Here is a 15,040-nt window from a genome sequence, read left to right as displayed (position 1 = left end):
ACAGCCTAGCTGACACACCTATTCAAAGTTTATGTAGTGACTCTTTACATAACACTTTACAGATCACTTTCACATACATTGTTGTATTCATTCTACTCAATGACCTATGAGGTAGGCAAAGCAAATATTATTTCTGTTTTACAAGGAAAAAAATCTAAACAACAGTATGTAAACTGCCCAAGTTAGCAGAGGAAATTTAGGATTGAAACCTATATTTCTCTACCTCATATTCTGCCAGTCTATTATGTTCTGCAAATAGGTGCTAGCAAAACACATAACTTCTAAGAGGGGGCAACTTGTGATAACAACTAAGCACAGGAATTCTGGGGTCAACTTGTCCAAGTGCAAAACTCAGCTCTGCCACCTACTGGCTATGCCTCCATCAAATAACTTAACCCCTCAGTGCCTCAGTGTCTTTGTATAAAAAATGAGGAAAAAGGGTAATGATATTTTCCTCCTACAATTCTTATGAATATTAAGGTTAATATACATAAAATACTTAGAACAGTGCCTGGTCATGATTATGCACCATGCAAATATTGTGATTATTACCATTATATATTTTAATTATATTTTATTGATTATGCTATTAGAGTTGTCCCAAGTTTTCCGACTTTACCCTAGCAAAAGTAGCAGCTATTTCAGATTGCTTTATAGCTCATGCAGGGTGGTCCTGGGAAGAACACAAGTGGTGGCTGACCTTGGCCACCACTGCCTGGGAAAGCCCAGAGCCTGCACACCCACTGGGCAGCTACAGACCACATTGGACCACTACCAGCCTGTACCCACACAGTGGATCCACCACAGAGTGAGAAGGTTGGTGGCAAGTAGTCCCAGCCAATCCTCGCAGCTGACTGGCCTGGGTAAATCCCTCCCATAACAGCAACCAAGGCTCAACTACAAGAGGAGGGTACTGAGCCCACACAAAGATGCACCTTGTGTACCCAGCTTGGGTGATAGGGGAGGCTGTGCCACGGACCCACAGGGCACCTACTATATTAGGCCATGATACCAAGACAGGGAGTCATAGAAGCTCTACCTAATACATAGAAACAAACACAGGGAGGCTGCCAAAATGAGGAGACAAAGAAATATGGCCTCATTGAAAAACAGATCAAAATTCCAGAAAAAGAGGTAAGTGAAATGGAGATAAGCAATCTATCAGATACAGAGTTCAAAACACTGGTTATGAAGATTCTCAAGGAATTAGTGATGACCTCCATAAAAAAAGATTCAATCAGAAATGAAGGATACTCTAATTGAAATAAAGAACAATTTATAGAGAATCAACAGTAGAGTGGAAAAAGCCAAGTATCAGATCAATGATTTGAAACATAAGGAATCAAAAAACAACCAATCAGAACAACAAGAAGAAAAAAGAACCCCCCCCCAAAAATAAGGATAGTATAAGGAGCCTCTAGGATATCTTCGAGTGTTCCAAAGATCTGCATCATAGGGATAATAGAAAGAGAAGAGAAAGAGGTAGAAATTGGAAATATGCTTGAAAAAATTATGAAAAATATCTTCTTTAATTGGTGAAGGAAATAGACATGCAAGTCCAGGAAGCACAGAGTCTCAAACACAAGATGGACATGAAGAGGCCCATTCCAAGGCGCATAATAATTAAAATGCCAAAGGTTAAAGATAAAAAGAGAATCTTAAAAGAAGTGAGAAAAAAAGCAGTTACCTACAGGGGAGTTCCCATAAGATTGTCAGCTGAGTTCTCAAAAGAAACTTTGCAGGCAAGAGAGGACTGGCAAGAAATATTCAAAGTGATGAAAAGTAAGGACCTACAACAAAGATTACTCTAACCAACAAAGCTATCATTCAGAATGGAAAGGCAGGTAAAGTGTTTCCCAGGTAAGGTCAAGTTAAAGGAGTACATCATCACCAAGCTTTTATTACATGAAATGTTAAAGGGACTTATCTAAAAAAAAAAAGAACAAAATCCAAACTATGAACAGTAAAATGACAACAAACTCACAAAATCAACAACTGAACCTGAAAGAAAAGAACTAAGCAAACAACTAGAACAGGAACAGATTCACAGAAATGGAGATCACATGGAGGGTTACCAGCAGGGAGGGGGAGAGAGAAGAATGGGGAAAAGGTACAGGGAACAAGAAGCATAAATGGTAGATTCAAAATAGACAGGGGGAGGTTAAGAATAGTATGGGAAATGGAGAATCCTAAGAACTTATATGTATGACCCATGGACATAAACTAAGGTGGGGGAATGGTGGTGGGAGAGGGTGTGCAGGGTGGAGGGGAATAAAGGGAAGAAAAAAATGGGACAACTGTAGTAGCACAATCAATAAAATATATTTAAGAAAAAAATACAAATAGGTAGTGACAGAATGGACATGGCGATGTAAAGTACAAATAGAAAAAGGAGTAGCCAAAGAACTTAGGGCCATGACCCATGGACTGATGTGGGATTGGGACTTCTCACTCCCAAGATATCCCTCCTGAAATTTTATCCATCACATGTGGGTGTGGGACCATCCCTTTCCATGCCTTAGCACCTTCTTCCCCGCTACCGGTTTGGCCGTATGTAGTTTCTTTAATTCCTTGGTTGTTGAACTTGCATTCAATTAGATTTCTGATGGCTCTGAGTGATGGTTGTTCTATAGTTTAGTTGTAATTTTGCTGTGGATGTGCAAAGAGACAAGCTGTGTTTACCTATGCCACCATTTATATTATTGAAAGCCACATGTCTTTAGAGAACAATATTCAACTTCTAAACTCACCGAAGCTGCAACACTCTACAAAACTTTGAAGAAAAAAGAATATGCTGACATTGCTCTGAAATTATGACATAGGGTAGGGCCACTTTGCAAATTAGTACAATAAAATCATCAGCCAATCGAGTTAATTTTTGCTAGCAGTAGTAAGATGAGAGAAATTGGCATTCCCCATTAATTTACTAGAATTGATTACTACCATATATCTTAGATATAATATAATGGCCACAGAATTCCTCCACTAAATCATAGTAACTCTTGGAGTTCTGGCCAATATGGAGGTGTAGGTAGAAACTCTTCATTTCCTTGCACAACCAAAAGGAGGATAACAGCCGATCTAAAATCAATAAACAACCAGAAATGCCAGAAAATCAAACTGCATGGAGCTCTGACAACCAAGAAATTAAAGAAACTGTCAACCAGAACAACGGGACCAGTAAGAGACCCTTTGTCTCCTGAGGCATCGGACCACGTGGGTGGGGCTGGCCCAACAGGAAACTGAGACTCAGAACTGACTGTGGAGTACATTGCCACGGGTGGAGAAACTCCCAGTCTCACATGAGAGTTCTCATTGGAAAGTGGGCTAGAAATGAGCAGGTGAGCTGCATTGTTCCCTCTCTGGCCCCTCCCGCACAAGCAGCACTGCTGCGAAGCAGAGAGGGTTGCCCTGAGCGGGTGAATACCTAAGGCCCCGCTCCCTTACAACTTAACAGGTGCCCCAAGACAAAGAAATATGACCCAAATGAGAGAACAGAGCAAAGCTTCAGAAAGAGAGCTAGTTGATAAGGAGATAGCCAACCTATTTGATGGAGAATTTAAAGCCCTAGTAATCAAAATGCTCACAGAACAGATTGAGCTTGGTCGAAAAATGAAAAAGCAAATGAAAGAGACCCAAAATGAAATTAAGCAAAATATTCAGGGAACCAACAGTGATGGGAAGGAAAACAGGACTCAAAGCAATGGTTTGGAATAAAAGGGTAAAATAAAACATCCAACTGGAACAGAATGAAGAAAAAAGAATTCAAAAAAATGAATTGAGGCTGAGGAATCTCTGGGGCAACCTGAAGCAATTCCAATATTTGAATTATAGGGATGCCAGGAGAAGAACGACAAGAAATTGAAAACTTATTTGAACAAATAATGAAAGAAAACTTCCCCAATCTGGTGAAGGAAATAGACTTCCAGTAAGTCCAGGAAGCCCAGAGAGTTCCAAGGAAGTTTGACTCAAGGAGGAACACACCAAGGCACATCATCATTAAGCTACCCAAGATTAAAGATAAGGAGAAAATCTTAAATGAAGCAAGAGGAAAGCAGAGTTACCTACAAAGGAGTGCCCATAAGGCTATCAGCTGATTTCTCAAAAGAAACCTTGGAGGTGACAAGGGGCTTGAAAGAAGTATTCAAAGTTGTAAAAGGCAAGGACCTACATCACAGATTACTCTATACAGCAAAGCTTTCATTTAGAATAAAAGGGCGGATAAAGTGCTTCCCAGATAAGGTCAAGTGAAAGGAGTTCATCATCACCAATCCCTTATTATATGAAATGTTAAAGGAACTTATCTAAGAAAAAGAAGATCAAAAATATGAACAGTAAAATGACAACAAACTCACAACTATCAACAAATGAACCTAAAAGAAAAAAATACAATAAAAACAAAAGCTAAGAGAAATGGACATTGCATGGAGAAACTTCAATGGGGAGGAGGAAGGGAGGAATAGAAGGGAAAAGGTACAGGGAAGAAGAAGAAGCATAATTGGTAGGCATAAAATAGATGGGGAGAGATCAAAAATGGTATAGGCAACAGGGAACTCAAAGAACTTACAACCCATGGACATGAACTAAGGGTGGTGATTCTGGAGGGTTGGCAGGTGCAGGGCAGAGGGGGAAGAAAGGTGGAGAAATTGGGAAAACTGTAATAGCATAATCAAGAAAATATACTTTGTAGGAACGAGTATAAAAGACACATGGACAAAGACTTGGGGGCTGGAAATGAGAGGGAGGTGGGGAGTGGGCTGGGATGGGAGTGAAAGACAGAAAACTGTACTCAAACAACAATTAAATAAATTTTAAAAAGAAATTACTTGAAAATCATAGTAACTCTTAGCAAGTTATATTTTGGTGATTTAGTTTCTTTGTAAAATAGACAGTTTAGTCCTTCTATAACTTTATAAATTGTGTTCTAAAAATGGGTCTATGTGTGCTTTTAGTACTGAATGATTCAAATATTTTGTTAACGTTAAACATGGCTGGACTTATATCTGTTTGGAGGTGGTCATTTAGAGAAGCGGAAGAGATTGGTGACTGTCCTTAAGAAGCACTGAACCGCTATTTGCTTCAAATTATATCAGTTATCTCTGATCAACAAATAGCTGAAATCCAGAGATATCAGTTAAAGTTCTTAGATACAAATCTATCTGACTTAGGCAGACAAGGAATTTATTCAAAGGCTGATAAGAAGCTCACAGAACTCTTGGGAAAGACCTAGTACCCAGCATGGAAAACTGATAGAAACCCATAACCATGGTCAAAGTCATCACCCAAACCAGCCAACTGAGGCCACCATTGCCAGACCCACTGGGACAGGCCACCACAGCTTGCACCATCACTGTGGGGATGTTAGCCACTGCATGCCACACTTGCCATTGCAGATCCTTTTCCACTAAAGTTTTTCTTCACAAACTCTTATTTGCTGATACTCTAACAATGGGAATGGTTTCCTTATAAGATGCAATACAGCCATAAAAACCTCTTTTGAAAAAATTTCTATTAATTAGAAAAATAAAAGCTATAGTTCATGTCTGTTGGATGACACAACAAATACCATATTTCTTCTCATAGACCCTGTTTTTATTCACAGTTTAACCTCTCTGAAATCATAGTGTATATTACTATGTGATAAGAAACATTGTCAGCCCTGACCAATGTGGCTCAGCTAATGGAGTGTCAGCCTATGAACTGAAAAGTCACTGGTTTGATTCCTGGTCAGGGCACATGCCTGGGTTATGGGTTCATTCTCCCATTAGGGCATGTGCAAGAGGCAACCAATTGATGTTTATCTCTCACATTGATGTTTCTCTCCCTCTCTTTCTCCCTGCCTTCCCCTCTCTAAAAATAAATAAATATTTAAAAGAAACATTGTCATATTTTACCTGGCCATTTTATTTTTCTTAGCAGTACATATAATTATGGTGCATTTTTAAATGATGGCTTAATTGAGTCAGTGTAGTATAACACTTTAAGGACTGACTGTTGTTAGTTAGCTTCCTAAGATCACATATCTTGGATTTTTTCAGGTGGTCCCAATTACATGTATTTTTCTTCCTTTTAGTAAAGTGATTAGTGACCCTTCTATTAAATATACAACTATATACGTACTGACTGTACCAGACTGAGTTCACACCACCTTTTCTCTGACTTGACAATTCAAGTGATTTCAATGACACAAGATGAGAAATGGTACCAAATATTTCTGCTGAGAATCTGTACTATTTGGATATGTGCCCAGAAGAGGGATCAGCAGCTCATATGGTAATTCTACTCTTACTGTTTTGAGGAGCCGCCATGCTGTTTCTTCCATACTGGCTGTAGCAGTTTACATCCCTACCAGCAGTGGATGAGGGTTCCTTGAATCTGTCCCATTTGAACTCACCTGAAGATGCTTATACACCAGACTTCCTGAGTACTTTGATACTATGAGCAACAGGAGACAGGATGTCCACACTTCCCAGAAAATGGAGCATGAAGCTATACTAACACTGAAGGAAATTTTATTTATACTGTAATTTGAGTCTAGGTGTTTCGTCTGGTATCACACTGAATTTGAGCATTCATTGGATAACCTCTATCCAGTTGAAAATTAGTGTCAATTCTGTGGTTTTCAAGTGTATTTAAATCAAATAAATAACTATGAACAGTATACCCCCCATCCTCTCTTGTTTAGGATTACAGGTCTGGTTTATGTTTTGAGGTAACCTAGTTGTCTACTGGGTTACCCACTCTCTCACTTTCTATAGTACTGTACTCACTTCAGGCTATTTTTCTTATCTATAAAATTATTAAAGATATCTAATCAGAAACAAATGTGACTGCAATTGAGTTAGATAGAATATTGTGTGCTCATGTGTGGTTTTTCTAATTTAAGCATCTTTTACTCTGGTAGATCTAATATCTTTATGCATTTTGACAGTAAAGAGTACCTACTGTATGTCAGCACCTTGGAATTGCTGTAGAGTTTATGCCCATTAACAAATCCAAAAAAGAAATAAATTCTTGGTCATACATTTATTCAGCCCACAAATATCTACTTTGAGTCTGACTACAAATACCACTGTGAAGAATGGTAGCTAATCTTTATTTGCATCATCCACTGTTCCAAGTGCTTTATATGTCAGGCATTTAACTCTTACAACATTCTTATAAATATATACTTCATTAATCATCACCCATTTTACAAATGGGTAATCTGAAAATCACACATCTGGATAGCCAAGGAAAGGTTGAATAACTCACTCATGGTCACATTTGTAAAAAGTGCCAGTGATGGGATGAAACTCAGGCAGTTGCTGTTAAAGCCCACCTCTCTTAACAGCAAAACAAACAAACAAACCCCCCCCAAAACAGGCAAGGTTCCTGCTCTTATGAAGCTTACAGTATTCTCAGATGCTATTTCCTTTAACATATATGCAATGCGCCAAACCCAACATTGATTAACAAAAGGCAAATATACCCACTAACTTTCAAAGCACATGAATATATATTTGCAAGCATTTATTTTTCTTCTCATTATGGAGAAGTAATATTTTTAAAAAGATATTCATAGGGACTTCCGCCAAGATGGAGGCATAGGTGGATGTGCCATGCCTTCTCACACAACCAAGTTTAGAGACAACTTAGCAACAGAAAACACAGCCAGAACACAGAAAATTGAACTTTTCGGAAGTCTGTTAACAACAAATTCTTCAGCCTGACTGGTAACGGACGAAACCAGCAGCTGGTGGAGCGGGGTTGCACAGGAAAACTCGGTCTGAGGGACTCAGGCGCACGGAATCCAGGCGCGCGGAATCCAGGCGCAGGGTTGGATCAAGTGAGCGACCAAGCAAGCGACCAGGGGAAACAGCGAGAGAGCAGGGCTGCGGGTTGACTGTGGTCTCGCATTTGTGCGTGGATAGACAGCAAGGGAGTGGGCAACTGGACCTGAACCCAGCGGGTCCCCACAGCAAGCGGCAGGGAGGGTGCCATCATTTCCCTGCTCTGACCCCACCTCCACATACAGCATCATAACCCAGCGACTCTGAGTGGCCCAGCCCCGGTGAACCACCTAAGGCGCTGCTCTTCACCCAGCTCTGAGAAACAGCAGAGGGGGCCGCCATTTCCGCGCTCTGACCACGCCCCCACATGCAGCGTCACAACCCAGCGACCTGGGAGTCCAAGGCGCCTAACGGGCGCGAACAAACAAAAAATGGTTCAAGAAGATCTCAAAGCCCCAGAGCCTATAAATCTAAGCGATGAAGAAATAGCAAAACTCTCAGATGCACAGTTTAAAACACTGGTCATCAGGATCCTCACAGAACTGGTTGATTATACCCACAAATTAGACAAATATATGAAGACGAAACTAATTGAAATGAATGGAATTGCACAGGACACCAATAGCAATGAAAAGGAAACTGGGACTCAAATCAATGGAGTGGACCAGAAGAAAGCAAATAATGGCCAAACAGGAAAGAGTCAAGAAGCAAGAATTCAAAGAAATGAGGAGAGTCTTAGGAACCTCCAGGACATCTTTAAATGCTCCAACATCCGAATTATAGGGGTACCAGAAGGGGGAAAGGCACAGCCACCAGTGGAAAATTTATTTGAACAAATAATAAAAGAGAATTTCCCCAATCTGGAAAAGGAAATAGACTTCCAGGAAATTCAGGAAGCTCAGAGAGTACCAAAGAAGTTGGACCCAAGAAGGAACACACCAAGGCACATCATAATTATATTAGCCAAAATTAAAATGAAGGAGAGAATCCTAGAAGCAGCAAGAGCTAAGGGGACAGTCACCTACAAAGGAGTCCCCATCAGACTGTCAGCTGATTTCTCAAAAGAGACCTTACAGGCAAGAAGGGGCTGGAAAGAGGTATTCCAAGTCATGAAATCCAAAGACCTACAACCAAGATTGCTCTATCCAGCAAAGCTTTCATTTAGAATGGAAGGACAGATAAAGTGCTTCTCAGATAAGATCAAATTCAAGGAGTTCATCATCACCAAGCCCTTATTATATGAAATGTTAAAGGGACTTATCTAAGAAAAAGAAGTTAAAGAAAGATGAACAGTGAAAGGACAACAAACTCACAGTTATTAACAACCACACCTAAAACAAAAGCAAACTAAGAGGACAGCTAGATCAGGAGTGGAAACATAGAAATGAAGATCTCAAGGAGGATTAGCAACAGGGGAGTGGGAAGAGGAGAAGGGGGGAGAAGGTACAGAAAATAAGTAGCATAGACGGTAGATAGAAAATAGATGGGGGGGGCAAGAATAGTATGGGAAATATAGAATCTAAAGTACTTGAGACACATGGTCATAAACTAAAGGGGGGTAATGGGGGGGATGGGGGTAGGGTGGAGGGGAATGAAGGGGGGGAATAGAACAAGTGTAACAGCATAACCAATAAAAAAATTTAAAAAAAGATATTCATAAAAATACTCGGCAAATATAGTCTAGTCTAACATGTTTACACTTGAGTATGCCTATTTGTAAAATATGAACAAAAATCTAAAAACATATTGGAATACAAATCAACTTGAGCTTTTATGAAACTGTTCTTACAGTTGTGGAACCTTTGCAAAAAAAAACATTTTACAAATATCTGTAAGTAAAAAGCTTAGGGTAATTTATTAAATCATAACTTACCATCTACCCACTTGTTTTCCATACTAAGAATTCTTAGAATTAAGATCTCTACTTTTCAGAAACCTGCTTATCCCAAAGCAACTCAACTGGTGGACTAGATATCTGTCTGGATGTGCCATACAGCATAACTACTGGGTTATTTGTCTACACAGAAGAATTCACTTTATTCCTTTCAGAATAACCATCTTAGTCAGATTCCCCTGTACATTTTGTATAAAGACCTTTTAAAGTAGCTTTCCTGTTTTTTATTTATAGGTAATATTTAGGCTTTGTCCTATTCCATTTACTCTTTTTAAATAAAATATTCTCTATCTCATAATAAATTAAATAGGGTTCTTTAATTTTATTTTTATTCTATATTTTCTGACTGCATAATTCTAAAATGTACTTTGTATGTATTCTACATACTAATCCACACTGAATATCAGGAAATCAAAATTTGTCCAAATAGACATGCATATGAGTGCGCCAACATGCACACACTCACAGTTATTGCCTTACAGGTGAATTGTTTACAGCATTACTTTATTACTATTTCACTCCATTTATTTGACATTCAATATTATATTAGTTTCAGGTTTACAGCATAGTGGTTAGACAATTATATAATTTACAAGGTGATCACCTTGATAATTCTAGTACCTACCTGACACCATATATAGTTATTACAATATTATTGACTATATTTCCTATGCTGTACTTTCTATCCCTGTGACTATTTTGTAACTAACAATTTGTGCTTCTTAATCCCTTCACCTTTTTCACCCAGTGTCTACCCCTCCTCCCATCTGGAAACCATCAGCTTGTCCTCTGTGTCTATGAGTCTGTCTCAACCTTGTTTGTTCATTTCTTTCATTCTTTTGATGGCATATATAAGTGAAATCTTATGGTATTTGTCTTTCTCTGTCTCACTTATTCACTTAGCATGATACTCCTTAGGTCTATCCATGTCGTCACAAATAGTAAGATTTTATTCCTTTTTGTGGCTGAGTAATATCTATTATATGGAGATTTCCAGTCAAGATAGAGGTGTAGGTAGACACACTATGCCTCCTCCCACAACCAAAATAAGGACAACAAAAATTTAGGAACAAAAAAACAGTACTGACAGAAAATTGAACTGTATGGAATTCAGACAACCAATGGAGTTAAAGAAAACACATCCATCCAGACCAGTAAGAGGGACGCAGTTAGGTGGCCAGGCAGAGAGGATTCCTGGCAAAAAAAGTGGTGGCTGGTGGACCCCTGGTGTGCAAGGAGGCAGTGGGTAGACCCAGCAAGGTGGCAGATAGTGGACAGCTGCAGCACACAAGGTGGCTTATAAACCAGGCAAAACTGGGGAATGAGATGGACTGCACAATCCAGGTTCCCAGCGTGAGGAAATAAAGCCTCAAAACATTGATTGAAAACACGTTGGGGGTTGAGATGCCAGGAGAGACTCCTAGCCTCACAGGAGAGTTCACTGGAGAGACCCACAGGGGCCTAGAATGTTCACAAACCCACCCACCCAGGAACCAGCACCAGAAGGGCCCAGTTTGCTTGGAGGAAGTGGTGGAAGTGACTGAAACACAGCAGAGAGCAGAGCAAGTGCCATTGTTCCCTCTCAAACTGCTGCCCCACGTACAGTGTCATAACCCAGACACTGGGTTGCTTCACCCAGGTGAACACCTAAGCCTCCACCCCTCACTATCTAACAAGCACATCAAGACAAAAAATGGCACAAACAAAAGAACAGATTAAAGTTCCAGAGCAAATACAACCTAGCAGAAAGAGCCAACCTATCAGATGCGCAGTTCAAAGCACTGGTAATCAGGATGCTCACGGAATTGGTTGAATTTGGTCACAAATTAGATGAAAAAAATGAAAGCTATGCTAAGTGAAATAAAGGAAAATATTCCCACCAATAGTGATGGGAAGGAAACTGGGATTCAAATCAATGGGGTGGACCAGAAGGAAGAAAGAAACAACCAAACAGAAAATAATGAAGAAATAAGAATTCAAAAAAATGAAGAGAGGCTTAGGAACCTCCAGGACATCTTTAAACGTTCCAACATCCGAATTACGAGAAGATGAAGAGTAACAAGTAGAAAAGTTATTTGAACAAATAACAAAGGAGAAGTTCCCCAAGCTAGCAAAGGAAATAGACTTCCAGGAAGTTCAGGAAGCTCAGAGAGTCCCAAAGAAGTTTGACCCAAGGAGGAACACACCAAGGGATATCATAAGCACATGACCCAAGATTAAAATGAAGGAGAGAATCCTAGAAGCAGCAAGAGATAAGGGAACAGTCACCTACAAAGGAGTCCCCATCAGACTGTCAGATGATTTCTCAAAAGAGACCTTACAGGCAAGAAGGGGCTGGAAAGAAGTATTCCAAATCATGAAAGGCAAGGTCCTACATCCAAGATTGCCCTATCCAGCAAAGCTTTCATTTAGATTGGAAGGGCAGATAAAGTGCTTCTCAGATAAAGTTCATCATCACCAAGCTCTTATTATATGAAATGTTAAAGGGACTTATCTAAGAAAAAGAAGATAAAATACATGTACAGTAAAATGACAACAAACACACAATTATTAACAACCACACCTAAAACAAAAACAAACTAAGCAAACAAACAACTAGAACAGTAACAGAACCATAGAAATGAAGATCACATGGAGGGTTAGCATCAGGGGAGTGGGAGGAGAAGGGAGGGGGAAAAGGTACAGAGACTAAGTAGCATAGATGGTAGGTAGAAAATAGACAGGGGGAGGGTAAGAATAGTATGGAAAATGTAGAAGCTAAAAAATTTTAGGTATGATTATGACACATGGACATGAACTAGAGGGAGGAATGTGGGTGGAAGAGGGTATGCAGGGTGGAGGGGAGTGAAGGCAGGAAAATGGGACAAGTACAATAGCATGATTAATAAAGCATATCTTAAAAAAGAAAAAAGAAGATAAAAATATGAACAGTAAAATGACAAACTCACAGCTCTCAACAAATGAACTTTAAAAAAAGAAAGAAAAATAATAACAACAACAAAAAACATCTGTAGTTGTTTAACTATAACAGGAACAGAATCAGAGAAATGAACATCACATGTAGGGTTTTCAGTGGGGAAGGGAAGAATAGAGGGGAAGAAGAATCCTAATTGGTAGGCATTAAATATGTGGGGAATGGTAAAAAATGGTATAGGAAACAGAGAACTCAAAGAATTTAAACGTTGTCCATGGGTGTACAACCCATGGACATGAACTAAGGTGAGGGATGCTGGAGGGTTGCGGTACAGGGTGGAGGGGGGATAAAGGAGGAAAACTGGGAAAACTGTAATAACATAATCAATAAAATATACTTTAACAAATAAAAAATATATTATTTGTATGTACCACATCTTCTTTATCTTATATTTTAAATGGACACTTTGGTTGCTTCCATATCTTGGCCATTGCAAATAACACTGCAGTGAACATAGGGGTGCATATATCTTTTCAAATTAATGTTTTGGATTTCCTCACATATATGCCCAGAGGTGGAATCACTGGATCATTAGGCAGTTCCATTTTTAGTGTTTTGAGGAAACTCTGTACTGTTTTCCACACTGGCCCCTCCAGTCTTTATTCCTGTTTACAGAGCACGAGAATTCCTATTCCTCCACATCCTCGCAACATTTGTTGCTTCATTTACTAATGATAACCATTCTAACATGTGTGAGATGATATCTCATTATTGTTTTAATTACTCTCATGATTAATAATTATTAATTGAGCATCTTTTCATGACCATTGGCCATCTGTGTGTCCTCTCTGGAGAAATATCTGTGTGGGTCCTCTGCCCATTTTTAAGTAATAATATTACTTTAAAGATTAATTTCTTTCTGGCTTACTTAAAATCTTGTTCTAAATATGGATTCTTTAAAGAAAATATGTATTTTCTTACCTCAGTCTGTCTGACCTCAGCACAGTCAAACTTTTCAGTAGTTCTAGACTTGCCCTGTCTGGCCATCACGGTCAGTGTGTAGCAGAGAATTGTGGAGCTGGTGGAAGGTGGGGGTCAGGAGACTCTGAGGTAGGAAGAAGAGGTGACCTGACAATTTCAGCCATTTGGGATGTTTGAGGTATTACAGCTGGCTGTAGATAATCCACATCATCCAGTGCTTAGGACCTTGGGCTTCCCCATCTGGCTGCCTTGGTCTGTGTGGCTTTGGGCAAGCTATTTAATCCCCATAATTCCATTTCCTCCTCTGTAAAATGGAATGAATAACGCTATAAATCTCATAGAGTAGGTGTGAAATTTATAAAATAATACTATTAATATTTCTTCTAGTGTTTAAGACTTGTTACTATTTTCACTAGCAATTTTTATTTAGGTATTCCAGTTATGGATATCATTGGCTCCTCTGGGCAGAAAAAGAATGTGTCATTTTAATTATAGGTAGTAAGATGTTACCACTTAAATGTGTAATTCCTGTTTTCATAGGCTGCCTGCAATGCTGCAAGTTACTTGCTGCCCTGAAAAATCCTTAAGCACAAACAACATCTCTTTCCAGGAACAAGCTAAAAGCAGGTAATGATGGCCTAATTTTCCCCAGCTCATATTATTTCCATATGTTCACTGGCAAAACTTTTCTTTGTTTTCTTCTCCTTGAGCACTGCAATTCAAAGGGAAAGACTGAACCCAGAATATCAGCTTTCTGTGTGAAGGAGAAACAAAAATAGGAGTTGTAGGGTTCTGGAGTTCAAACTTTCACCACCTTACTGTCTTTTTCAGACACACCCAGAAACAATCCTAAAGATCCTTATTTAAATGAAGAATCAAACTGTACCAATCAGCAGACTAAGGGTCATTTAGTTCGGTGTTGTTAGGATAGTTACTTTGATTTTTTTTCCTGACCAAAACTGAAGTGAATTTTGTGGGGTTTTGGTTAGTTTATTTATTACCTCTTACCCTTCATAACAGTTATTTTTTTTCTCCAGGATTTGGACTTCTCTGAGATCTTGCTTTCAACTTCAAATTATTGCTGATTTTTTGGCAGATTCCCTTTGAGTCTTTATGAAGATTATATATGATACACACATACATCTCTATTCACTGCATTTTAATCTTTTCTTCCCTTTCATTTCATAGTATTTCATAAGCATTTTCCCAAGCACAATCTTAAGAATTGGAGTGCACAGAATTTTTTTCTCCTTAGTCCACCTGCCTGTGAAGCAGACTCGCAAGCAGCTGGATTGATGTGGCAGTGTCAAATCTGTGGCTGGGCTGTAAGAAGTCTGTTAGTATCTGTGGGGCCTATTCACTCATTACTGGTTTCCCAACTTATCCAGCAGCACATTGCCATCCTAAATGGGCATTAGACTCACACAGCCTCAATCCTGGTTGGCTTGGCTATTCCATCCTCATTGGACCAGTCATCCA

Source organism: Artibeus jamaicensis, unplaced genomic scaffold, assembly GCF_021234435.1.
Source record: "Artibeus jamaicensis isolate MK-2021 breed Jamaican fruit bat unplaced genomic scaffold, CSHL_Jam_final contig_452, whole genome shotgun sequence".
NCBI lineage: Eukaryota > Metazoa > Chordata > Mammalia > Chiroptera > Phyllostomidae > Artibeus > Artibeus jamaicensis.
This window is presented reverse-complemented; position numbering follows the sequence as displayed.